Below are 27,123 nucleotides of genomic sequence, written 5' to 3'. Positions count from 1 at the left end.
AGGTAGTCGCGAGTCGATTCGTTGGGCCCTTGGACGCACAAGGAGAGCTGGCGGGGCTTGGGAGGCCGCTTGTACGTGCTGGTGAAGTTGCGGACGAAGACTTCCGTGAAGTCCAGCCAGCTGTTAACGCTGTAGGGCTTGAGGCTGTTGAGCCAGGTGCGTGCCGTGCCTTGAAGCATGAGAGGGACGTACTTCACGGCTACGCGCCTGTTGCCGTTCGCTATGCTGACAGCGGTAGAGTAGTCGATGAGCCAATCTTCCGGCTTCACGGAGCCGTTGTACTTGGGCGTGTCTCTGGGGAGCGAGAACCCTTTGGGGAAAGGCTCGTTGCAGATGCGGGGGCCAAAGCATGGCGGGCCGACATCGTCTTCTTCTTCTAGCGCCAGGGATCGTGCTAGCCGGTTGATCCGGTGGCGGGCGTCGTTCTCGCCGACTCCTTCGCGGTGGCCTAGTCGGCCATCGAGAGTCGGATGCGTGACAGGCGGCGGGGTGGGATATCTCTCCCACGAGGCGGGGGAGGAGGCGGATTGCCTTGGCGCTCCACCGCTCGGGGGCGGCCTTCTGCGTCGCGCTTGATGGTGATTCGAGTCCGGCTGTGGCTAGCAGCCGGCTCCTTGTCTTTCCTTGCGCGGGCGCCGCTCGCAGTCGGCGACCGGGATGTCGCGCCGTGTTCTCGGCGTGGGGGAGGACTCTCAGCGCGGGCGCCGGCTTCATGCCGTTCTGCGGTAGCGTCGATCAGCTGCAGGATGCGCCTCGTCATGTAGGAGAGCTCATCAGCCCCCAGCCCGTTCAGCTCTTCTACAGCCGCCTGAGCGACCTGCAGATTCTCGAGCGGTGTGGCGTAGATGGGGCGGTCTGCCCCCAGCATGCTGGCGATGGCCGCGCCGCGCTTCTTGACGAGGCCAGCTCGGCTCGGCCCGCCATGAGGCGGCGTACCAAAGGCGGCGCGGTCGACTTCGTGCTGGTGAGCCTCGGTGAGGCGTCTCATGGAGGCTATCTTCTGGCCCTCCGCGATGAGGGCGAGGCGGCGTGGCTCTAGAGTCTCGGCGTCGACGTCGGCCGGGATGGGGACGGACAAGTCATGCATCGCTGCTTGTAGGGCGTCGTGGGCGTTCTCGCCCGAGTCGGCGACATGGCTAATGACCAGCACCTAAGTGGCAGCGCTGCTGCCACTGTTGGCTCGAGGGAGAGGGTCATCGAAGACTACCACGTCGGAGGGGTAGGCGTCGAGCGATGCCGTGTCGGAGTCGACAAGCATTGGGTCGGTGGAGCCGACCGACTCCAAGTCCACAGCAAGCTCGCTGGAGATGTGAAGCTGGTCGAGGAGGCTGACGAGTCGGCTCTCGGGGTAGTCCGTGCCCGCGTCGGACGCGGGCTCGTCGGAGATGCGGGTCTCGCCAAGAAGATCGGCGAGGCAGCTCGCCGTGCAGGCATCGTCAACGCCTTGCGGCGCGTCGGGGTAAGCGCCATCAGGCGTAGCAGGCTGGCTACGCTCGCGGGGGAGGAAAAGGGTTCCCGTCCAGAACAGGTCTCCGGACGACGGTGCACCTGGCCCCATGGTGGGCGCCAAATGTCGGGTGGTAGGTGCGACATATGCCAACGGATGGCTTATCATTGTGGGAGCCAGTAAGACATCGCCGGTGCCTGGAAACGGGATAAGGCGAAGACATGCACGCCGGCGGATCTTACCCAGGTTCGGGGCTCTTCATGGAGATAACGCCCCTAGTCCTGCTCTGCGGGGTCTCCGCATGATCACTAGATCAATACAAGTAGCTACAAGTGCTCCTCAAGCTGTTTGGCTAGAGGAAGAAGAAGGGCAAGGCTAGCTCTCCCTTTCTCTCTATGTGGTGTGTGAAACTCTATGAGATCAACCCTTTGCATGGGTGCCCCGGGGGGCTTATATAGGCCTACCCCCAGGGGTACAATGGTAATCTGGCTGGGCACGGGCCCCAGCCGTCAGTGTCTATGCTCGCCGGCTTCTCCGCCGGCCATTGGGGCCCGCCGACTGGTGGGTCCCGTCGGCTGCCGGCCTCTTGGCCGACAGGCCGGCCCCACCGCTTGGGGGCTTTGTCGGCGGCTGGTTACTGTTGCCTCGCCTCTGATGACGAGGGCTTTGTCGAGGTAAGCGTGGCTACAGTGCCTCCGCCTTGCGGGCTCTCACGGTAGCCTTACCTCGTCTTGTCTCCTTAATGAGGCACATGTTTCGAGGGAGGGAGGTAGCCGGCTATTGGGAGCCGGCCACGCCCCTGGCTGATTAGGGGAGGCCGGGCTGCCTTCGAGCGTCTCTCTGGCTAAAGGGGCCCGCCGCCCGCGGGCCGTACTGGCGCCTGTCGTGGGTGACATCGAGGCCAACATGGCTACAGTGCCGCGCCGGACGGGGGATGGCTGGCCTGTACGGCGCCCTGTGGCCATGCCTGCTTCGGGATTCGGGGGTAGTGGGCTGTACTGCGGCCACGCCCTGTCTTATCACCGTTATGTGGATACAGTCTTGGTGGTGCAGTCTTGGCCGGCTTCTGGGAGTCGGCTTTCTTCATGGCCGGCTTCTGGGAGTCGGTCCTCTTGGGGCCGGCTTCCTGGAGTCGGCCATCTCGTATCTTCCTGGGGGAAGGTTTCTGAGGCCGGGTCGCCTTCTGGTAGTCGGCCCTAGGGATAGCTGGCCGGGGGAAGGCGGCCCTATGCTTTGTATGCTTGAAGGTTCGAATGACCTGATAATTTTTAGAAGAGCCAGGGGGAGTCGGTTAGGCTACCCGTGGCCATTTACTCCGACACAAGATCCGCAGGGGATTAGTGGGGGAATCAAATTTCTCTTGGTGGAAGTGTAGATCGAGGCCTTCTCAACCAATCCCTAGAAAATCAACAAGTTTGATTGGCTAAGGAGAGAGATCGGGCGAAAATGGAGCTTTGAGCAACAATGGAGCTTAGGGAGGGAAGAGGTGGTCTTCTTGGGGAAGAAGACCCCCTTTATATAGTGGGGGAAAAGATCCAACCGTTACCCCCTTACTCAGCCCATGACACGCGGTACTACCGCACACACTTGCGGTACTACCGCTGGATGGTGCGGTACTACCGCTTGTGCGGTAGTGACGATACGAGACCCTGTTGCGCATGGCAACGAGCGGTAGATCACCGGAGCAGTACTACCAAGTGCCCCCTGCGGTACTACTGCAAGGCAGGGCTCTACTAGGCTGGAAAAAGCACGGACTAAATAGATTACGTCCGTGACTACTTCCGCTGAGGTTGGGATCATGTGAAAATCCGGCACGGTACTACTGCTCGCAGGGAGCAGTACTACCACGTAGGGGTGGAAGTAAAATATTACTTCCGCGCCTACTTCCGCATGCGCCAGCGTCCTGGCTAGAAGCTGCGGTACTACTGCTCGCTAGGAGCGGTACAACCGCTGGACCCTGCGGTACTACCGCTCCCTTGAGCGGTACTACCGCAAGCACCTGCGGTACTACTTCTCCCTTGAGCAGTACTACCGCATGCCACAAATGCTCTAGCATTTGGAAGCCTTAATTTCGGAGAGCCAAGGATAAACGGACGGTGCTCCAATGAAGCGAAGGAAAGGTGGTGTAAAGGAATAGATGTGTACGTGTTGATTCCACGCTAACCTTTCTGAAGCGGACCCCCTCTTAATAGTACGGCTTTCCTACGACTCAAATCCACCGAAAAGAAACGTAGAGAACCCCCATCTTTGTTAGGCTCCGAGGGGCACCGAATCGTCTTGTGCCTAGACATGAGATATCTGAAATGCTCAATGCATACGATTAGTCCGCAAATGCACTGTCATCAATCACCAAAACCACATAGAGAGAAATATGCCCTTACAATCCCCCCTTTTGGTGGATTGATGACAATACGAGATTTGCACATAGGGATATAAAATGAACAGAGGCAAACCCAAAATTTATAAAATATAGACAGGCTCCCCCTAGATGTGTGCACTCTATAGATATGCTTTGGACCGCACAACACATATACTAGGATCAACACTCCCCCTATATTTTATAGAGAAGGCAACACTTGCAACAATATAAGTGACACTAAGTATGAAGGCAAGATATAGTAAGTGAGCATGAAGTAAAGAGCACAAGATAAAATAAGCTCACAATCTACTAAGCATACTAGACAATAAAGGATAAGCTTGAGGGCATATGTCTCACACCATATGATAGAATAAATCTCCTGGTCTCACATGCACACCAACACAAACCAACAAACCAGAGCAACAAAGGTTTAACGAAACGAAAGCAAAGAGACACAAGACTCGCAAATCCTACACTCTCTCCCCCTTTGGCAGCGAGACACCAAAAAGGCAGAGAGGACACCTATGACACAGGTGGTAGCTCCCACTGATGTGATCACCTATCAAGCTCCTCATCTGTCTCAGCAGCAGGAATGGACTCCCCATCTGACTCAGTCCACTAATAGCCCTGCCTCATCATCTAGGCAGCCTCAGGAGCGATGTTCTTCTCTGACCCGCTCTGGAATTGCTTGCCAAGCTTCCTCAAGATCCTCTTGTCACGCCGGCGACTCTCCTACTGAGCAACGTGGGCCTGGTACTGCCCCTTGGACTGCATGCAGAATAGAGACTTCATCTTCGCCTTGAGCTTCTTAGCCCAAAATGGCTCAGAAGAGGGAGGTGCATACCCCTCAGAACTGTCCTCAGCCTCCTCCTCCTCCTCAAACTCATCCTCATCAACATCCATACGACCAGCCTCGGCCTCAGCCCGGGTAGTGGTGTTAGCCCACTTGTTCTTCTGGCTCAACTTGATGGGATCATGGCGAATCCAGTTGGGAGCAAGAAATTCTTCACCCGGACAGAGCTTCTCCCAAGTCCTCGATATCAAGAGGAACAAATAAGGTCCATAGATGGGTACCTTATGATGGAACACAGCAAACTGAAGCTCACTCCACATGATATGAGAGACATCAAGTGGTCCAGGTTGGCGAAGACGGGCTTCCTCACAAATAAGCATCATGTCCACAAGATAGGAGTGCACCTTGTCCTTGTCGCCTCTGCGAGGAAAAAGAGAGTTGTGGAAGATCCAATGCATGATGTCAAGGAACAGGTTCAGCAAAAATACTTCTTGCCATTGGGTAGAGTCTTCTCAACAAGGTAGTTCTGAAGCTTGTTCTTGGACGCAGACTCTGGGTTGGCATGCAGGCGGAGACCAACGGGCACCTCTAGCCCCTCATCACGAACATGCAACAGATCCATGAACTCCTCCCACTCAGCAGTCATCCTCTTCCCATTTGTCATCCAAGTCATGGTCCGCTTCTCATCTGTGTGGAAGTGGACAGAAGCAAAGAACTGAGCCACAAGCTTAAGGTCAAAGTCAAGGTGGAACGTGAGGATCCCCACAATATCAAAGTGCTCCACCAAATCCAGAGGCTCACCAAAATATGCACGGCTCTTCTTCAGATGTTCCATGTCATCCATAGGACAGGTACGTAGATGTTTTGCTTGGGCTTGATCACATCTAGATAGACGAGATTTTTTTGCTTGGTCCAGAATAAGTCATTGCCCCTACTGAGTTCCCTTGGATTGACGTAGGGGTTGAGCTTTCTTCGAATCAGAAACTCTTCTTGAGGCATTTCATCCATGCCGACAGTTGGCTCCTTGGTCTTGGTAGTTGTGGTCTTGATGTGGCGTTGTGGGCGCGGGACCCCTCGGGAGCTTCTTGGTTGCGAAGGCGCTTGGAGCTCGTGTCACGGCTGGGATTCGAGCGCCTTGCATTGGAGCTGGAGCCACCACCTAAAACACACAACGCAAACACACGAGAAGAGAGAGAAGGATTATTGCAAAGACCAAGGCCAAAACGGAACGAAACAAGTAGAAATGAGATTGGGTGTGACAAAACAAGGTAATTCTTAAGTCAACGGTAGTAGTAGATCAGGATGCAGAAGTAAAAACTTGCATCTGCTCTAGCCGCGGTAGTACTACGCCGGGTTGGTATGGTAGTAACACGCCTAGAGCGGAACAATTTTTTTACTTCCGCGCGACGGGCGGTAGTACCGCTCCAGCGGAGCAGTAGTACTGCACGTGGCGGTTCTCGCACGAGCGGGCGGTAGTACCGCTCCAGCGGAGCGATAGTATCGCACCGAACTGCATCTCTCAAGAACATATCTAGGAACATCCATAATGATAGATCAGTACTACCGTTGATTAAAACTACAGTGTTGCATCACACCAAATAGCATATCCACTGCACTAGCACTCTCCAACAATCTCCTCTTCCAAACATTTAGCCAAAAATCACAAGAACTACACATGCATCTCCCAAAACCTAGAAGCACAACAACGGGGAAAAGAGAGAGGGACTAAGGGAGACACCAGGTTCCTTGGGAAGAGGGCGAGGTGGGGATCGATCCCACCAGTTGGAATGCGAGGAGAGTGGCCGGAGAAGGAGATCTAGTCAGGTCCTCCGGCGCCATTTTTGGGCAGGAGAGAGAGAGACGAAGTGAGGGAAGGGATGAATGCGTATGGGGGAGTTGGAACTCCCCCTGCCCACTATTAACCCCCACGCTCTCTCGACAGCGTGATAGTACCGCATGTCATCACAGTAGTACCGGCTGGGCGGAAGTACCGCACACAGGGTGGTAGTACAGCTCTTCCAGTGGCAGTAAAAAATTACTGCCGCGATGGAAGCGGTAGTACCGTGCCGTGGCCGCAGCTGTGCAAGCACAGGAGCCACCCACCTCCAGCGGTAGTACCGTGGCTTGCCACGGTAGTACCGTACACCCAAGAAAGTGCAAGTTTCGGCAAAACAGAAAAATGCGGCCTTTGCAATGCACACTTCGAGCAACCGGACATGCAAAATAGCACAAATGAAGCAACTAAACACAGACAAAGCCCGAAGGAAAGCAAAATGACAACGAGGACCAAACACGAACCAAAACCTCTCAAGAGGAGAGGGCGGTGGCCAGAGCCACCTATGTTTGAGTCAATTGGTATGGCACCGCGAAGAATTATCCTTGGGCCCATGACCAAAACTCGTCTTTGAACCACAAGTACCATCTACAATGGTGAATGTGAAAGAGGTGATCAATTTATGCATATGGGGGGAGGGAGAGTTCATTGAGAGAACAATACTCCCCCTATGTCCATGCCTACACCTAAACGAGACATCAAGATGAGTTGGTGGGGTGTGCAAAGGTTCAAGCCACATTGCTCAAATCAATGATATTTATCTCATGCCTTAACTCCCGAAATCTTGCTTCATCCAAGGGCTTCGTGAAAATATCTGCAAGGTTATCATGAGTGTTGACATAGTTGACCTCGATCTCCCCTCGCCTAATGTGATCCCGGATGAAGTGATACCGAATCTCAATATGCTTCGTCTTGAAGTGTTGCATCGGGTTGAGAGAAATCTTGATGGCACTTTCATTGTCACACCAAAGAGGCACTTTGTCACAAATGACACTGTAATCCTTTAAAGTTTGCCTCATCCATAGAAGTTGAGCACAACAACTACCGGCGGCCACATATTCTGCTTCGGTGGACGAGAGAGACACACAACTTTGCTTCTTAGAAAACCAACTCACAAAAGAGCAACCAAGAAATTGGCACCCTCCAGAAGTTGACTTCCTATCCACTTTGTCTCCCACCCAATCCGAGTCCAAAAAGCCCACAAGGTTGAAGTTATCTCCTCTTGGGTACCATAAGCCAAAGTTTGGGGTATGAGCCAAATATCGAAAGATTCGCTTGACCGCCACACAGTGGCTTCCCTTAGGTGCGGCTTGAAATTGTGCACAAATTCCCACACTCAACATGATATCCAGTCTAGATGCACAAAGGTAAAGCAAGGAGCCAATCATGGAACGATATACCTTTTGATCCACCGCTTTACCATTGGGATCTATGTCAAGTTGGCATTTGACAGGCATTGGAGTGGAAGCCGGTTTGACATCACTTAGCTTGAATCTCTTGAGCATGTCTTGAGTCTATTTGGCTTGGTTGTTGAAGGTTCCTTCTCTTCTTTATTTGATTTCGAACCCGAGAAAGAACTTCAACTCTCCCATCATGGACATCTTGAACTTCGAGGTCATGAGAGCGGCAAACTCCTCATTGAAAGCTTTGTTAGGAGAACCAAAGATAATATCATCAACATATAGTTGGCATACAAACAACTCCCCTTTGACCTTCTTAGTAAAAAGAGTGGGGTCAATTTTCCCAATTTCAAACCCACGATCTTGGAACAACTCGGTATGGTGCTCATACCATGCTCATACCACGCACATGGGGCTTGTTTAAGCCCATAGAGTGCCTTATCGAGTTGGTACACATGATTGGGGAACTCGGGATCCTCAAACCCGGGGGTTGTTTGACATACACAAACTCATTAATAGGACCCTTAAGAAAAGCACTCTTCACATCCATTTGGTGCAACTTGAAGTTATCATGAGAAGCATAAGCAATCAACAAACAAATAGATTCAAGGCGAGCAACGGGAGCAAAGGTTTCATTGTAGTCGATACCCTCGACTTGGGAGTGGCCTTGTGCAACCAAACGAGCCATGTTGTGAACGATAATCCCATGAGCATCTTGCTTGTTCTTTAATATCCACTTGGTTCCAATAACATTATGGTTCTCCTTTGGCCTTGGCACCAATCTCCACACCTTGTTGTGCTCGAAGTTGTTGAGTTCTTCATGCATGCCATTAATCCGATCTGGATCCTCGAGTGCCTCATAGACCTTTTTGGGTTCAACACAAGAAACAAATGCGTGATGTTCACAATAGTTTGCTAATTTTCTACGAGTGCTTACCCACTTTCTTAAGCTTCCAAACACATTCTTCATGAGATGATCTTTGGTAGTGAGCTTGGATGCAATCTTGGCAACACGACGCTCAAATTCCTCCTCAAGAGAGAGTTGAGGAGCGGTAACTTGATCATCTTGAGCGTCGCCATGAGCTCGTTCTTGATCTTGAGCTTGCTCCTGATCTTGAACTTGCTCGGTGGTGAGAACTTCACCTTGGGCATCACTTGGTGGTTCACCACCATCTTGAGGTTGATCTTGCCCTTGATCTAGTTCATTTGGTTGAGGGCCTTCACTTTGTGCTTCGGAAGCGTGTGGGTCTTGGGTTGGTGATGGTTCCACTTGAGTGGAACATTGTCCTTCTCCTTCGGCCACAAGGGATTCCTCAATGGGTAGGATATGACCAACACCCATTCTTCTTATGGCCTGGGGAGGAATTTCATCACCTACGTAAAAAGTACCACTTTGCTCCACTTGGGAGCCGTTATTCTCATCAAACTACACGTTACACGTGTCCTCAATGAGTCCCGTGGACTTGTTGAGGACACGGTAAGCATGAGAGTTTGTAGCATAACCAACAAATATGCCCTCATGAGCTCTAGCCTCAAATTTAGACAAACGAACACCTTTATTGAGAATGAAACACTTACAACTGAACACCCGGAAGTACTTGAGGTTGGGCTTGTTGCCGGTGAGTATCTCATATGGTGTCTTGTTCAAGACTTTGTGGAGACAGAGCCGATTGGATGCATGACAAGCGGTGTTGATGGCTTAGGCCCAAAAGTTGTAAGGAGACTCGAACTCCGCCATCATGGTCCTTGCCGCGTCCATCAACGTCCGGTTCTTCCTCTATGCTACACCATTTTGTTGAGGGGTGTAAGGTGCGGAATATTGATGCTTGATCCCCTCATCACTAAGAAACTCATTCGAGGTGTAGCTCTTGAACTCGGTGCCATTGTCACTTCTTATTGTCAAGATATTTGCATTGTGTTGACATTGAGCTTCATTTGGAAAGTCGATGACGGTTTGTTCGGTCTCACTCTTCCTCTTGAAGAAGTATACCCAAGTGTATCTAATCCACAATCACCAAGCAATACTTTCTACCCCCAAGACTATCAAAGAATGGAGGCCCAAAGAGATCCAAGTGAAGGAGCTCCAAGGGCCTCTTCAAGTAGATGATAGTCGTGGGAGGCTGAGCCTTCTCATGTATCTTTCCTTTGATACAAGCACTCCAAGCACGATCTTTGGCAAAACTAACATTTGTTAGTCCACGGACATGGTCCCCCTTGAGAAGACTTTGCAAAGATCTCATATTGACGTGGGCTAAACGGCGATGCCAAAGCCATCCCACGTCAATTTTAGCCATTAGGCATGCCGCGGTCTTAGTGGGTCGCTCCGAAAAGTTAATCACATAAAGACCGTTCTTGACATGCCCAAAAAAGGCTACTTTAAGAGTCTTGCTCCACAAGAGGGCCACGGTATCAATATCAAAGAAAGTGGCAAAGCCCATGAGTGCAAGTTGACGAATGAAAAGTAAGTTGTATGCAAGGGACTCAACAAGCATGACTTTCTCGATCGTGAGATCATGAGAAATGACAACCTTGCCAAGACCCAATACCTTAGAAGATGAGGCATCGCCGCATTCGACATTGGTGGGCATAGATGAAACTTTGTGCATGTCCACTACAAAGTCCTTGCTTCCGGTCATATGATTTGTGGCTCCACTATCGAGCAACCATGGTCCCCCACCGGAAGCAAACACCTACAAGAGATAAATGCTTGGTTTTAGGTACCCATTTTGTAAGGGTCCTTTGATGTTAGTAACAAGGGTCTTAAGAACCCAAATAGACCATTCAATGTACTCATAGTAAGAACCAACAAATTTGGCATAAACATGCCCATCACTAGCCCGACATAACACATAAGAAGGGTTAAAGCCGCCGGCTTTGTTGGAAGGGGTGGCATTGCCCTTCTTGACACCACCACCCTTCACATTGTTCTTCTCCTTAGAAGCACCCATTCCCTCCTTCACAACAGTTTGCTTGAGAGGAGGAGGTCATTTGGCCTTGTCATTTTTCTTCTTATTCTTGGACTTGGGTGCAAACCCAATTCCCTCCTTGCCCACAACTTCCTTTTGATTGCTCAAAAGGTCATTGAGGTTCTTCTCACCTGTATGCAAGACACAATGTGTAACGCCCACGATGCGGCTATATCTCCCACGTGTCGAGGCACGACTTAGAGGCATAACTGCATAGTGGTTTTGTCGCAAGAAGGGTCATCTTCACACAATCCCATGTAATGAACAAGAATGGGATAAAGAGTTGGCTTACAATCGCCACTTCACACAATACATAAATATGATTCATACATCATCCAAAATACAAACATATAGACCGACTACGGTCAAGATCCAGATGAAAATAAGACAACCCCAAATGCTAGATCGCCGATTGTCCCAACTAGGCTCCACTACTGATCATCAGGAAAAGACACATAGTAACGACCACGTTCCTCGTCGAACTCCCACTTGAGATCGACCCCATCATCTGCACTGGCATCGTCGGCACCTGCAACTGTTTTGGTAGAATCTGTGAGTCACGAGGACTCAGCAATCTCACACCCGCGAGATCAATACTATTTAAGCTTATAGGTAAGGATGGTGTAATGAGGTGGAGCTGCAGCGGCAGTAAGCATATATGGTGGCTAACATACGCAAGAGAGAGTGAGAAGAGAAGCAACGAAACGGTCGTCATCTAGCAATGACCAAGAAGTGATCCTGAACTCCTACTTACGTCATACATAACTCAGACCGTGTTCACTTCCCGGACTCCCCCGAGAAGAGACCATCACGGCTACACACACGGTTGATGTATTTTAACTGGGTCAAGTGACAAGTTCTCTACAACCGGACATTAACAAATTCCCATCTGCCTCATAACCGCGGGCACGGCTTTCGAAAGATAATACCCTGCAGGGGTGTCCCAACTTAGCCCATCATAAGCTCTCACGGTCAACGAAGGATAAACCTTCTCCCGGAAAGACCCGATCAGTCTCGGAATCCCGGTTTACAAGACATTTCGACAATGGTAAAACAAGACCAGCAAAGCCCCCGAATGTGCCGACAAATCCCGATAGGAGCTGCACATATCTCGTTCTCAGGGCACAACGGATGAGCCAGACGTCGGGTTGGCATAGACCCTGGTTGCCCAGGGGGCGCCGGACATCGCTCGGTTTGGGCCAGCACTCGAAGGAGCACTGGTCCGGGGGTTAAAATAAAGATGACCCTCGGGCTCGCGAAAACCCGGGGGGAAAAGGCTTAGGTGGCAAATGGTAAAACCAAAGTTGGGCCTTGCTGGAGGAGTTTTATTCAAGGCGAACTATCAAGGGGGTCCCATAAATCACCCGACCGCGTAAGGAACGCAAACTCAAGGAACATAATCCCGGTATAACAGAAACTAGGGCGGCAAGAGTGGAACAAAACACCAGGCATAAGGCCGAGCCTTCCACCCTTTACCAAATATATAGATGCATTAATTAAATAAGAGATATGTGATATCCCAACATATCCATGTTCCAACATGGAACCAACTTCAACTTCACCTGCAACTAGCAACGCTATAAGAGGGGCTGAGCAAAAGCGGTAACTTAGCCAAACAACGGTTTGCTAGGAAAGGATGGTTAGGGGCTGACATGGCAAAATGGGAGACATGATATAGCAAGTGATAGGTAGCGTAGCATGGCAATAGAGTGAACAACTAACAAAGCAAAGATAGAAGTGATTTCGAGGGGTGGTCATCTTGCATTAACACAGCACCGAGACCTTGGAGAGAAGCATCACAGAAAACTTCAAACGGCTTGGATTCATCCGGAGGAGTCAAGACATGAGTTGTGACTAGTTTCTCTTTGAGAGTGTTGAAAGCAACATCACACTCAGGAGACCAGACATACTTCACATGCTTCTGGAGGAGGTTGGAAAGAGGCTTTGCAATCTTAGAGAAATTCTCAACGAATCTTCGACAATAGCTTGCAAGACCAAGAAAACTGCGGAGCTGCTTGACATTCTGAGGAGGTTCCCAATTCACAATTGCGGACACCTTCTCGGGGTTAACAGCGATGCCCTTGGCAGAGATGATGTGACCAAGGAAAAGAACTTCATCGAGCCAAAACTCACATTTGGAGAACTTCGCATAGAATTGATACTCTCTGAGCTTGTCGAGCACCAATCGCAAATGTTTGGCATGATCCTTCTTATTCTTGGAGAAGACCAAGATATCATCGAGATACACCAGGACGAATTCATTGGTATAGGGGTTGAAGATGAAATTCATCATCCGAGAGAATACTGGAGGAGCATTGACGAGGCCGAAAGACACGACAGTATATTCATAAGAACCAACGCTTGTTCTGAATGCTGTCTTGGGAATATCTTCTTCACGAATGCGAATCTGATGATAACCCATGCGAAGGTCAAGCTTCGAGAATACTTTAGCACCTTTGAGTTGCTCAAATAGCTCATTGATGTTGGGAAGTGGATACTTGTTCTTGATTGTCTTCTTGTTCAATGGACGGTAGTCGACACAAAGTCGGTCCGTGCCATCCTTCTGCTTTACAAAAAGAACACCACAACCCCATGGAGAAGAACTCGGTCTGACCAAACCCAGACGCTCTTGTTCATCGAGCTGTTTCTTCAATTCCTTCAGCTTGTTGGGTCCAAGCTTGTATGGACGCTTGCAAACGGGTTCAGTGCCAGGCTCTAGTTCGATAACGAACTCAACTGGCCAGTGAGGAGGCATACCCGGAAGCTCTTCTGGAAAGACATCTTGATACTCACAAAGGACTAGAATTTGAGAGATGGCATTCAATTCGCCCTTCTCATTGAGAGAGAAAAACCGAATGGTTTCATCACGAGCGGCATAAATAATCACATCCGCAGAAGAGTGTGTCAATTGAATTTCCCTGGCAGCACAATCGAGTTGAGCCTTGTGCTTAGAAAGCCAGTCCATCCCGAGAATAAGATCAATATCCGAGTCACCAAGAACAACTAGAGAAGACAGAAATTTATAGTTTCCCATCTTGATGGAAACATCCGGAACCATGGAGCTTGCATTCATGAATTTACCCAGAGAGACAACTGATAACGGTCTAGGCAAATCTTGATAAACCAACTCATGCTTAAATGCAAATGGTCTTGATATGAAAGAAAGCGATGCACCAGTATCAAAAAGAACTTTTGCAGGAATATCGTTAGCAGGAAGATTACCCATTATCACATCAGTAGATTCCTCCGCTTGAGCTGCATTCATCATGTTCACCTTAGCAGACTTTGGATTATGCTTGACCACTGCATTGCTGGAAGATCTGACAGGAGGAGGAGGAGGCAGGCGCCTTTGGTTGAAGCACTTGTTAGCATAGTGACCTTTCTGCTGACATTTGTTGCAAGTCACCTCTGAGAGTGGACGGTGATAAGGAGCATTGGACTTTGGAGCTTGATTCTGAGACTTGTTCTGATAGCCAGAGTTGGAAGAGTTGGAAGAACCATGACCACCTTTGTTCTTCTGCTGATAAGGCTGACGAAACAGAGGAGGAGGAGGCAACCAGAACTTCTGTTGCTTAGCAGTCACAAGTGAGGAAGAAGAAGACTGAACTGCGTCTCTGACTCTCTTCTTAGAAGCCTCACACTTGAGCTGAGCAGCCTCTTGCTTTAGTGCCATATTGTAGAATTGATCAAACTGAGTAGGCTCAACAAGAACGAGAGCTAACTGCAGATCCTCTTTAAGGCCACCTATGAAGTGATAGATCATGCTCTTTTCATCAGGAACGTCTTGTTTAGGGAAGCGAGCAAGTTTCTGAAACTGGATGTTGTATTGATACACAGACATGTTGCCTTGCTTGAGATTGCGGAACTCCTCACGCTTGCTCTCAACAACACTTCGTGGAATGTGGTGCGCTTTGAAGTCCCGACAGAAGTCAGTCCAAGTGATCACACGACCTCCTCTGGAATCTTTGTATTGTTGAAACCAATCAGCAGCTTGGTCCTTGAGCTGAAAAGAAGCGAACTTGACATAGTCCTCAGGCCTGACATTGCTACATTCAAAATGCTTGTTGATGTCCACGAGCCAATCATCGGCATCCGTGGCCTCGGCACAGTAGCTGAAAGACTTGGGCTGATTTGCGAGAAACTGGTTGAGAGTAGCAAAGTGAAACTGATTGTTGCCTTGACCTTGATTGCCTTGATTGCCTTGCCCTTGAGTACGTTCTTGCAAGAGTTGCAGAATCATCTGAGCATTGGCGTTGGTGGCTGCCATGATAGCTTGCCATGCCTCCGGAGGCGGAGGTGGTGGCGGAGGGTTCGCTTGACTCCCTTCATTGCGATCCGGATTCTGACGCGTTGGCGGAGCCATCCTGAAGAGGGTGACATCCGTTAGCATCTTGATAGACAAATAGATAAGTAGAATCAACGGATAGAAATTGCAACATATAGTCTTCACAATAAACATTCGAACGAAGATGAACGAATGAATTCCGTAGTAAATCATCACACTTCCATAAGTTGAGAAGCCACTTAGAAATAGATATGGAATCAACATATGACTTCGAAGCAACTCGAATGTCACAAAACAAAACAAAACAAGTATTGGCTTGCAGAATAAGCCGGAACAAACATATGATAGATATTTCGTCCGAAGTTTTCGTGGTGGGGCCCACACGGGCTCAATCATACAGCACCATCATGTACAAGGCTATGCACATGACATACGAAGCGTCCCCGAGTCGGCATAGCCATGGACTCTTTAAGACACTACGAGACCACTGTAAAATCAACCGTGTACAGGCGGACCACTAGACGTCGAACCCCAATCTCATATCATGCGTCTGTCGGAAGGATATCCTAAGGCTACTAGAATTCCCACTTATAAACTCCCGAAACTTTCTGGTTATGCAATCTGGTGTTGGGGATACAGGGGACACAAAATATATCACCCAAACTAGCAATGCCTAGATCCAGCTGTATCCATCCGTTAACACATAACCAAGAAACCTTCGAAAATCGTTTACCTCAACCTTCGAAAAACATCCGTTATACAAGTTATGGCAATACTCCCGAACTCCCGCCCCAGTACTGGGTGGCGTCGAGGTGATCTCACCAACAACTGCATAAAAGAGATTTCGATGTCGGCGAAACTCAGGTATTCCAGAACTGTAACGATAAAATTGTGACGACAACACCTCGGAGCTCAACTCCCCGGGACACTGCCACAACCCCTAAATGTCAGGAGGCACCAAGAACAATGTTCTCGTCACAAAACCATCGGAACGATTCCAAGATACCCGCGAGATCCTAAATTTTTTTTAGTGAAATTTGAGGAGAGAATAGTCAAAACTTCTACGTCAGGAGACCTCACCAGAGCGACGAAGGGACTGAGGAGTAAAAAGAATCCTACTCTCCGATATATATAATCCTAAGACTCAAAACATTTTGTTCTAGACTCAACAACGCCAGCGATTCGATCAAGCAGCGGGCTCCTAAGTCGGGGATGGCTCTGATTACCAACTTGTAAGCCAACTCTTTATCCCATTCTTGTTCATTACATGGGATTGTGTGAAGATGACCCTTCTTGCGACATAACCACTATGCGGTTATGCCTCTAAGTCGTGCCTTGACACGTGGGAGATATAGCCGCATCGTGGGCGTTACACAATGCCTTTCTCAAGTTGCTCCTTCAACTTGGCATTCTCCTCCACAAGATGCACATGCTCCCAACATGGGTTAGTAGCATTTGCATTATCCATTAAAACCGTATGAGGAAATGTGGTTTTCTCCTCGCTTAGCTTCACTTGGAGTTGATCATGAGACTCTTTGAGGCTAGCATGAGCACTCTTCAAGGCCTTGTGAGCCTTGTCAAGTATATCAAACTCCTCCTTGAGTCTAGCATGGTCAACCCCAAGTTTATCCTTCTCGGAATTGAGCACACGAGATACAACAAGAGCATGATCAAGATCTTTCTTTAATTTAGCATGATCATCGTTGTGTGACTCCTCAAGAGCCAAAGGATGACCACGCTCTTCCTCAAGCGCATTAGAGAGATCCGATATCTCATCGGCATAGTCACGACTATGCGCTTCCATCTTAGAGATGGTTTCTTTGTGAGCCTCGATCATGTCATTGGCTTCACCAAGTTGTTCCAAGAGATCAACGAAGTGCTTCTTGGATTTACCCTTGAGCTTACTCATAAAAGACTCAAATTCATTTTCTTCCTCCTTCGACCCCTCACTTTCATCAATGCAATCCGTCAAGGAAGGATTAGTAGTGATGGTGGTTTTGATGTTGGGGGTTACCTTGTTGGTGGCTTTAGCCATGAGACACTTGGCGGTGATGTTCTTGTTGGGTGAATCGAAGAGGGACACCCGTGGAGTTGTTGCAATGGCAACGGAGGCCATGGAAACTGTCTCACCGTCATCATCATCCTCATTGTACTCTTCTTGTGCCACCAACCCCTTGGGCGGAGTCTTCTTGGTGAAGTTGTTCTTGTTGGGGAAAGACTTGGCCTTGTCTTTTCGGATAAGCTCGCCAGCATTGTCTTCCCTCTTCTCGTACAGGCAATCTGCAACAAAGTGGCTCACATTGCCACAATTATAGCATGTCCTCACACGTTGCTTGCCCTTGGCGCCACTTGAGTTGTTCTTGTTGAAGTTGGGCCTTGAGTTCTTCTTGCTTCAAAATTGCCGTGAAGCGAGAGCCATTTGCTCATGATAAGCATATTTGGTATCTTCGGGGCAACACTCCTCTTCTTCTAGCCTTGGCCTTCAAAGCAAGGTTGGGCTTCTATGCTCATTGAGAATGCAACACCGCATTGTCAGCGGTCTTGTCCAAGATCCTCATTGCAACAAACTCGTCCAACACTTCACTTGAGGACAAGGCGTGAAAGTCCGGCCTTTGACAGATGACGGAGGACATGGCCGTATGGTAGGGCATCTTGGCCTTGAGAAACTTGCGCTTGATCCAATTGTCATCCGTATCCTTGCTCCCATGATCTCGGAGTGAGACCACGAGAGTGGTTAATCTCCGGTAAAGCTCACGAGGTTCTTCATCTTCGTTCATTCCCAACTCATGGCTTCATCTTGCACCACTTCAAAGTTGGACCATTGAATGCTTGCGCTTCCCTTGTAAATGGAAACAACATGTTGCCATGCTTCCTTGGCCACGGTGAAAGGTCGGAGGTGTGCAATATCTTCGGGAGGAATTGCTTCTTGGAGAATGAAGAGAGCGGACTCGTTGAATTGATAGTCCGCGGCGTCTCTAGGAGTGAAGTTGCTTGGGTCGTGTGGGTAGAAACCTTTCTCAATAATTCTCCAAAGATTAGTAGAACTATGATTTAAATGACGTTTAAAGCAATACACCCAAGAGGCAAAATCCTCATTTTTCACAAGTTTGGGAGGAGGACCAACATGATTCATATGCGTGGAGGGAACCAGTCCTCCATAAGTAAGTGAAGGTTCAACATGGGCAGAGATGCCATTTCCACTTCTACCACTAGTCAAAGGAACTTGATCACTAGTAGCTTCCCCTTGTTGGAGTTAGCATTCGTCGCCTTGTTAGTGGGATCGACCATTTCCAACGGTGCGGTGGATAGTTTAAGACCATCAAGGAAATTCTTAAGAATGCCTTTGACATCGGTCGTCATGGAGGTTTTCAATGTGTCCAAGGCCACATCGAACTCCTCACGAGAGACCGAGGATCCCCCATCGGCCGCAGACAGAGTGGGACTCGCACCGGGGTGCTCCTCCACCTCATCTGTGGTGTCAACCATAATCTTCGGATGATAAAGTCCTTAATAAAGAGATGAGGCTCTGATACCAATTGAAAGGATCGACATGGTTAACTAGAGGGGAGTGAATAGGCAACTAATAATTTTTAGCTTTTCTTTACCAAATTAAACTTAGCATCAAAATAGGTTGTCTAGATATGCAACTAGCTGAGAAACCTATATGATGCAATGACAACAAGCACAAAAGCAAGCAAGGGGTACAACACCATAAGCTTGCACAAGTAAAGGTAAGAGATAACCAAGAGTTGAGCCGGTGGAGATGAGGATGTGTTACCGAACTTCCTTCCCTTTGAGAGGAAGTATGTCTCCGTTGGAGAGGTGTGGAGGCACAATGCTCCCCAAGAAGCCACTAGGGCCACCATATTCTCCTCACGCCCTCACACAATGCGAGATGCCATGATTCCACCATTGGTGCCCTTTGAGGCGGCGACCGAACCTTTACAAACAAGGTTGGAACAATCTCCACAACTTAATTGGAGGCTCCCAGTGACACCACGAAGCTTCACCACAATGGAATATGGCTCCGCAGTGACCTCAACCGTCTAGGGTGCTCAAACACCCAAGAGTAACAAGATCCGCAAGGGATTAGTGGGGGGAATCAAATTTCTCTTGGTGGAAGTGTAGATCGGGGCCATCTCAACCAATCCCTAGAAAATGAACAAGTTTGATTGACTAGGGAGAGAGATCGAGCGAAAGTGGAGCTTTGAGCAACAATGGAGCTTGGGGAGGTAAGAGGTGGTCTTCTTGGGGAAGAAGACCCCCTTTATATATTGGGGGAAAAAGATCCAACCGTTACCCCTTACTCAGCCCGTGACATGCGGTACTACCGCACACACTTGCGGTACTACCGCAAGGGGTTGCAGTACTATCGCTGGACGGTGCGGTACTACCGCTTGCGCGGTAGTGACCAGACGAGACCCTGTTGTGCGTGGCAACGAGCGGTAGAACTGCCGGAGCGGTACTACCACGCGCCCCCTGCGGTACTACCGTGAGGCAGGGCTCTACTGGGCTGGAAAAGGCACGAACTAAATAGATTACGTTTGTGACTACTCCCGCTTTGATTGGGATCGTGCGAAAATCCGGCACTGTACTACTGCTCGCAGGGAGCGGTACTACCGCATAGGGGCAGAAGTAAAAAATTACTTCCGCGCCTACTTCCGCATGCGCTAGCGTCCGGGTTGGAAGCAGTGGTACTACTGCTCACCAAGAGCGGTACTACCGCTGGTCCCTGTGGTACTACCGCTCCCTTGAGCGGTACTACCGCAAGCACCTGAGGTACTACTGTTCCCTTGAGCAGTACTACCGCATGCCACAGATATTCTAGCATTTGGAAGCCTTCATTTCGCAGAGCCAAGGATAAGCGAACGGTGCTCCAATGAGGCGAAGGAAAGGTGGTGCAAAGGAACAGATGTGTAAGTGTTGATTCCACCCTAACCTTTCTGAAGCGGACCCCCTCTTTATAGTACGACTTTCCTACGACTCAAATCCACCGAAAAGAAACGTAGAGAACCGCCGTCTTCGATCGGCTCCGAGGGGCACCGAATCGTCTTGTGCCTAGACATGAGATATGTGAAATGCTCAATGCACACGATTAGTCTGCAAATGCACTGTCATCAATCACCAAAACCACATAGAGAGAAATATACCCTTACAAACACTTTGTATGCTTAGGTACCAAGGAGAAGTTATGGTGCAAGATGGACACCAAGAGCATGGAGAAGATTCTGCCCAGTCCAGAAATCCCGGTACAACTGAACTAATGCCCAACTACCGGTCCACCGGTACAACCGCTCGACTACCGCCCAACTACTAGTCCAGCTTCTGTGATCGAGCGGCACAAGACCAGTACCACCCCGGTTGTTCCCGCAGCTGCAGTAAGACCGGTACAACCAGTCCGTCCACTAGTACAACCGCTAATTACTTCCGCGAACACCTCCAGGAACCACTAGATGAGCTCCAAGTGGCACACCAATAACCACACATGAACAAGCATGTATGGAGGCCACCACCCCGCCTATGCAATTACCAGCTCCTGTAGTGCCGGGTGAGAGCGGCGGATGACGTGATGAAGGGGGGCCAATAGTACTGGCTGATGTAATCGGTCCCGTAGAACAGAGAATGGATGATGGGACGGAGGAGATGGAGGACCCAATGGGCTTCCTCAATACAAACGCCTATGACAGTGACTTAGATATGATGAGTCAACCATATGACGAATCGGGCTATCAACATGCTAATGAGGATATGGATGATCTACCCGGGCAGGAACGTCCTAGCAGGGATGGCAAGAAGTCTCTCTTCATGAAATCCTCACAGGACACGCCTGAAGATGCCGCCTCAACACAGGCTCAACTAGCCGGGGGTCGTACAATGCTTAGACAGGAAGGGTCTGGAAGGTATGCCCAAGAAAAAGGAGAGGAAGAGACCGGGGAAGATAGGTGCCTCCAAACAAGCCATAACACATAGCAGCCAGACGGTGGATTTTGAAGAGCATGTACCCATGAAAGGTGCGACCATGTTCCATGTCACGGGCGAGCCGATGCTACCGCCGAAACCACTGGAGGCACTATCAGGGGATCTCAGGAGATTGCACGACCATATGTTGTCGACTGAGAAAAGCCAACTAGCCTCGAAGGATCTAGGATATCCGACATACGTGACTCGTGTGCTTGAGGGGAAGTGCTACATCGACACACGGCCTGCGGAGGTGTTCTTCCTACAGTTTGACCTTATCTTCGAGATGTTTTTGACAAGGCGGCTCGATTTTACAATCATCCGCCTTTTTGTGCTACATATGAGCCTCGTCATGAAGAGAGAAGAAGTCTCACAAATCTGTGTGGCTGATTAGTACTACATGCACGAGTCCTTCTTGAGTCTCGGCGACTTTGAGCATGAAACTGCTAGGGAGTACCTCCAAAACTTCATGGTACAGAATAAGGACTAGGAAATTGTCCTCCTGCCTTATCATCCAAAGTAAGTCAGCTCCAGACAACCCTTTCGTACACTTCAATCATTCCTTCTCGCTCATATGGAGAATAATTTGAGGTGTCTTTTTCCCCGTAGCAACGGGCGCGCCGTCCTTATCGTTCTTTACCCGCGAGTCTCCCACGCCTTGTATTTCGACCCTACCAGAGACTACGAGAAGAAGGACTACACCCACATAATGAATATTCTAGTTGATGCTCTCCAAGGCTTCAGCATTAGGGGTGGCCACCTGCAGATCAGGAAACAAAGGAACAAGAAGTTGGGTTTCTCGCATAAAATTTCTGCTGCATCCATGTCCCAAAATCAAGCAAGAAAGATGGATTCTACCTCCTCCATCTCATGATTGAGTTCAACAGGATCACCAAAAGCTTCGCATGACAACCGGAAATGATGATCATATCCGCAAGTGGGTAGAATCTCATGGAGAAGCGGATTATAAACTTAGAGATGACTTCTTTCGCATCCAAAGGGACATTGCGACAATCATCATGAAAGAAGTCGTCGATGAGAAGGGGATGTTCCACCACGGCCCTATATCGCGAGATGACGTCCGAACTCGCATAGGCATGCAACGTCATGACCTCACGCGGTTCAAGAAGCTAGGGTACATCCTTGATGATATGGAAGTATGGAACTTCTAGTGATTTACGATGCCGATGATGATGATATGTGTCGGTTGAACTTGTATACTTTCTGTAGCGATGAAACTTTTTGATGTCCACGGTCACTGCCAAACTTGCGTAACGTTACTTTGTTAGTTTGGGTACGATGACCTGCGTACCTCTAGTTAATTAGTTGCGTACTGTATGTTGCATCTAGCTGCTAACCCTTTCTTTTTCGTGTTGCTCTAGTATATTTTGTTGCATATGAAAGTACATTCTCTTGATGAAGATGCATCTCTAACAGGTACCTAGATACTTGATGGCGAAGAAGGAGTGCTATGTCGTGTATAAAGGGAAGGTTCCGGGATTGTACAACGAGTGGGTTGAGTGTCAGGCGCAAGTGGAGGGTGTCGGATGTGGGGTTCCGGCAAACCCTTAAGGTTCAAACTCTGGGGTGCGCGCGAAGTCTTTCCCTCCTACCGATCCACACCCTGGTTCTACTTATATAGGCCCTGGCCCTCTTTCCAAATATTGAGCGGGAAGGGAGCTAACAACGGCGGGCAAATTTGAAGGGGGACAGCTAGTACAAGCTATCTTGACAAAAGTGGTCTTCGCCTGCAAAAGGCTCTGGTGGTGACGCTGTCTTGGGCTCCACGATGACCTCCGTCCTATCGTCCTTCTGGTCTTGGTCTCGTTGCACCGATATGGCAACCATTGCCTGATGCCTCGGTACTCCTCGCCTGCGCTTGCCTCCTTAGCACCAAAGAGGAAACAAGGATGCTGGGCGCGCTGGCGCCCGCCTGGCGCCGATCGTCATGGCTCACGTCATGAGAGCCTCGTGAGGTTTGCTCCGCCTTGATATCTCCGCTCCTCGTGAGCCCGCCTAGAGGGGCCACTCCTGAGGAGGTCCTGCGTCGTCCGCCTCGCGAGGGTCTTGGGTGCCTTGTTAATGAAGATGGGCCGTACGGCCCGCTGACTTAGCCACGCCGTGGGCCGCAGGCAGGCAAGTCTAGGGACCCCCGTTCCCGGAACGCCGACAGTAGCCCCCGGGCCCAAGGTGCGCTCGGGCTTGGCTTCGCGGCGAAGCCAAGAGTCAAGCACGGAGCGCCGCGGGCCCCCAAAGCCTGCGGCCTCGGTTGACGCGTCGCGGTTGATTGGATGTGGGCTTCTCCGCTTCCCCACGCTGCCTCGGCAACAACACGACTTGACAAGTCCCTGCGACATGCAAGGAAAACCATCATTACCTGCGATCGTGGGAGGCGCCGGTTGGCCTTCTTTTGCTATAAATGGGGAGGGGCGGAGCCCCCGTCGCCCATCTCTTCCTTCCTTGATTGCTTCTTCCTCCTCGCTCCACTGCTAGCAACAATGGCACCTACAGAAGGTTCTCCACTGAAGAGAAGGGAAAGGCCCCGCGCGATGATCCGGGGCCGCTTCCGCTGAAGAAGAGGTCGGTCCACCACCGTGATGAAGCGGCGATGCAGGTGGTGACGAGGCCTTGGTGCGAGCGGCCTCCTCCAGGGTATCCACTACCCTTGTATGCCCGAGCCGAGGGCTCAGGAGGACGGAGCGACGAGCGGCGTCACCCGCGCCGTGCCCGTGGTCGCCGCGCCACAGCGACACGCGCTGTCGCCCCTGGAATCCATGCCGCGGACTCCTCGCGCGAGCTTGTGCTATGGGCACCGATGCCTCCAAGCTCTTGGATCCGCTTCCCGCGGTTCTTCTCCCACGTGATGCCGCTGAGGGGGCCTCTTGAGCTCTGGTTGCAGCACGCCGACTGCGACACTCCGGCGACCGGAGCAGAGATCAAAGCGGTCCCCACCGGCAAGATCTTCATGACTCGCGGCTAGGGCGAGGTCGCGCGGGTCTACCGTACGAGGGGGGCCGTCGCGATCCACTTCGCGTACGACGGTGCCTCCATGCTTTTCTTCAAGATCTATGATGCGGAGGGCCGCCGCCTGGAGTGCTGCTCCGGAGGGGAGCGTCAGGATGACGCGCGCTCCGCTCGCGGCCACTCCAGCAGTAGCAGCCCTTGGGAGTCCAGTAGCTCTCCTGAGCTCTACGAGACTCTGGAGACGAGCGACGACAGCTACGTGCCCCCGAGCTCTCGTCGCGCTTGGAGCAGAGGCGCGGCGTCCAGCCGTCGCCGTCGCTGATCTGGATGGGGTTGGCGCCGGCCTCCCGTGGCCCACTGTTGGTGATGGCGTCCGCCGCGGGAAGGTGTAGATAGGATCCCTCTTAGTTCTAGCTTTTTCCCCCTGCGGAGAATCATGAAGTACCCCGCGGGGGCGTGTAAAGGGTCTGTAATGTCTTTTGCGCTCATCTTCCCTGTTATGAAAATTTCGTTAACGCATGTCCTGTTAAGGCTCGGTCCCCCCTTTCTTCCCTCGCGATAGCTTGTTGCTCTACGCTGACAGGTCCCGGTCCCCAGGCAGGCTACAGTCGTCGCCGGTATGCCAGGTCGCATGCCGTGGTCAAGGCCAGGAGGTGTGCGGCCCGAGGTCCAGTAAGAGCCCCTGAGACGCGATGCTCAGGAGGTCCCCCTTAGCGCTCAAGCAGCCATGGTAAGGCAAGAAAGGGAGTTGACGTGGCCGCAATGGGGCTGCAGCGAGGGTTACCCTTAGGCCCCAACATTTAGCCGATCCGAGAGCGGGACTTATCTTGTCGATTTCGTGGCGATTCCTGGTGGTGCGCTAGGCCTGCGCGCCAGCTTGTGCGGCATAGCTAGGCCGGCCCATACGAGTTTCCCTCCTCCCATGCTCTTCTTAGTGCTCTACGTCCTCAGGTCCCGGCCCTCGAGCGAGCTCAGCCGCCGCTGGTATGCCAGGTCGCGATGCCGTGGGCAAGGCCAGGGGGTGAGGGCTGGAGAGCCAGTAAGAGCTCTTGAGTCGCGATGCTCAGGAGCCCCCCTTTCAACGCACAAGAGAATTGCACGAGAGAAAAGGAGACTCGCGGTGCCGCCTGCTATCCTCCCCATGGGATCCCTGTGAACAGTCACAAGAAGAAACACGGTTTGCCGTTATAGCTGCCAGCCTGCCGCTGGTTGTTCCGCGAAGACACGAGGGCACTGAGGGCCTGGTGAGGCGACGTGCGCGGGGCATGCTGTGAGCCAGAGCTCGACCGCTCAGGTTTGTCAACGTGGCAGGGACGGACCCATGCGCCAGCGCTGTGCCAATGTGAGGAGGCCCCGTGGGAGGCGACGACCGAGCCGGTGATAACCGTAGGCAGGTTAAGCATAGAAGGCAAATTCGCTTGGGTAAATGCAGGAAGATACATGCCACTAGGTCCGGCCCGAGCGGCTTGGGGATGATGCAGCCCGAGGGGCGCCCCCAGCAAGGTAAGCTAAAGACATAAGCAAAAGGGATACATGGCACAGGGAAGGACCCATGCGGCCTGGGAATAATGCAGCCCGAGGGGCGCTCCCAGCTAAACGAGCTTGGAAAATGTCACCTGGTTCTATAGACGAAGTAGAGTTGGTGCAGCTGAAGGCGTGCATTGAAGGAATGACTCTTCACGAGCCACCGAGGCCTTGAGCCTTGGGAGGCTCTGGGGCTCGGGAGGTTCCTTGAAGACCGTCTCCGTTTTTCCAGGACGGCGTGGTACCTGGCCTCCTGAGCCGCCAGGACGCGCCACATGTTGCACTGATAGGCTGACGCCACGCTCGGCACCGAAGGGCATGCGAACGTTGCTGTGCGGCGGGCCCTCGCAACGGCCCACACGCGAAGGCCAGAAACGCTCCTAAGATGCGGCCCTGTTGAGCCCTGGGACGTCGATGCAGACACGCAGCCCAGCATCCTCGCCTGGATGGGGAGCTGTGCCTCATGAGCGGCTGTCACCGCGCATGGCCCTTGCGTCTTGCAGTTCCTAAGTGGTCTTGGTGATGAACTCCTGAGCGGTGGGCACTCCTTGCCCTGTGTTCTCCTGAGGGAAACGTGCCGCGAAGCACGCCTCCAAGTGGTGCCCAAGCGCCTCCCTCGTGAGGTTGGCAAGGTCTGAGGCCCTCCAGAAGAGAGCCCCCGAGCCCTACCCGAGGAGGGCGCCGGGCGCGCCTTCCTATGCGATGGAGGGAGGCGCGCCTGAAGCGGGCGCTAATCTTGATGAGGCTCCAGCCGTGTCGCCGCCCTCCTGAGATCCTGCTCGGCGCAACTGCTTCTTCTTCTTGGGGAGGGCCTCAGGAGGGCCCTCGCTTTTGTGGCTGGGGTCGTTGATGGCTGCAGCTTGGAAGGCGCGCTCGAGGGAGCACACCGCATCTCTCTCTTCACATGGGCCCGTGATGATTCCGCCGCTTCCCGGCATCTTGAGGACGTTGTAGCTGTGATGGGTGACTGCCATGAACTTGGCCAGGGCCGGACACCCGAGGATGGCGTTGTACGGTAGGCGGATGTGCGCGACGTCGAAGTCGATGAGCTCGGTGCGGTAGTTCTTGCGCTCTCCGAAGGTGACAGGCAGGCGGACCTGCCCTATCGGTGTGGTGGAACCGTCGGTCACTCCTGAGAAAGGCTTGGTAGGCTGAAGCTGCTCATATGGCACTTGGAGGTTGTCGAACTTGTCGACGGACAGGACGTTGAGCCCTGCGCCGCCGTCGATGAGGGTCTTGGTAACCTGCACATTGCTGATGACTGGGGAGCACAGCATCGGGAGGGCGCCAGCGGTGGCTGCACACTTGAGCTGATCTGCCGAGTGGAAAGTGATGGTGCATTGGGACCACCTGAGTGGGTGCGTGGCCTCGAGCTTGCGGAGCACCACGTTCACTTCTCGAGCAAACTGTTTGAAGATGCGTTGAGAGGCTGGGGCCTGCGCGCCGCCCAAAATGCAGGCGATTGCACGCGGCTCCTGGAAGCCCCCAACCCCTCATTCTGATGGTGATCATCGTTCCTTCTTGGTGGCAGCAGCGGGGGAAGACCGGCGTTGCCCTGGGGGCGATCCTCATGAGGCTGGTCCCTCCAGGCGC

This window comes from Aegilops tauschii, chromosome 6 (genome assembly GCF_002575655.3).
Source record: "Aegilops tauschii subsp. strangulata cultivar AL8/78 chromosome 6, Aet v6.0, whole genome shotgun sequence".
Taxonomy (NCBI): Eukaryota; Viridiplantae; Streptophyta; class Magnoliopsida; order Poales; family Poaceae; genus Aegilops; species Aegilops tauschii.
Note: the sequence above shows the minus strand (reverse complement) of the source record.